Here is a 1,456-nt window from a genome sequence, read left to right as displayed (position 1 = left end):
TGTGTGTGTGTGTGTGTGTGTGTGTGTGTGTGTGTGTGTGTGTGTGTGTTAATGTGCGTGTGTCCCTGTGCTTGTATGTTGGTGTGAGTCCGCATGTTAATGACTGTATCTCTATTGCGTGACTTCGCTTTAAACCGGCTGACATGTATAGATGACCGACCGAACAAGATCCCTGTTCGAGATTATATAATCTTTGTTTATCTCATAATGATTAATAATCTACGAAGTTTACTTGCATCACGGACACGCATAAATAGAAACAAACATACATACATACATACATAGAAATGCAACCTGTAAGCGGAACACTAAAGCTTTGCAAGACATTTCTCGGGTTTAAAACGAGACCTTGCTTTCCTTATCTACATTCCAAAGATGGAGCTTTGTATCTTTGTTAGAAACCAGATCCTTCTTCAGAGGAAGAATTTAAATAATGAAAAACATAAAAGAACATACATACATAAATACATACATGCATGCATGCATGAATGCATGCAGATATAAATATTTTTTGAAAATCAAAGAAAAAGGGGATATCTATGGACAACTACTTCGAAACCTCCAGCTTCTATATCCAGACTATAAATTTATATTCATAACAATGATAACTGTGGAGGCGCAATGACCCAGTGGTTAGAGCAGCGGTCTCGCGGTCGTAGAATCGTGGTTTCGATTCCCAGACCGGGCGTTTTGAATGTTTCTTGAGCGAAAACACCTATAGCTCCACGAGGCTCCGGCAGGGGATGGTTGCGAACCCTGCTGTACTCTTTCATCACAACTATCTCTCACTCTTTCTTCCTGTTTCTGTTGTACTTGTATTTCAAAGGGCCACGTATCTATGGAGTGCTCAGCCACTTGCACGTTAATTTCACAAGCAGTTCCGTCAATCAGATCAACTGGAACCCTCGTCGTCATAACCAACGGAATGCCACGAATGATTATTGGAGCACTAGGTTTTGGTACTAAATGCTTAAAGGAGAATCTGAATAAACCGGGATTTTCAGAAAAAGAAATCGACCGGTTAATTCGTACATTACAAGTGTAGTCTGTGAGTGGGACAATAAAAATATGCAAGACTTTTCTCAAATTCCAAATGTGTTAACTACATCTCAAGATGGAGCCTTGTATCTTTGTTGGGAACCGGCTCCCTTTTCGGTGCAAGATTTATAATAATTAAAATATAGAAGAGACATACATGCATATATGCCTTCAATTTTTATTTATTTATCAAGATTCTTCCTAGATATGAGGCCGGGGAGCCGGATTCTAAGAGCTTCGCGCGCAGCCATGTGGTTTTTGTGTTTATTTCTTGACACGGAAACCGCTGATTAGTTAACTTAAGTGATCTACTTTTAAAAATATATAATAACCATCTTTTTTTAAAGAGAGAGAGAAGCGAAATGAGAGACGTGGGGAATAGAAATATAAACACACACACGTGTTTATATATATATAT

This window comes from Octopus bimaculoides, chromosome 15 (genome assembly GCF_001194135.2).
Source record: "Octopus bimaculoides isolate UCB-OBI-ISO-001 chromosome 15, ASM119413v2, whole genome shotgun sequence".
NCBI lineage: Eukaryota > Metazoa > Mollusca > Cephalopoda > Octopoda > Octopodidae > Octopus > Octopus bimaculoides.
This window is presented reverse-complemented; position numbering follows the sequence as displayed.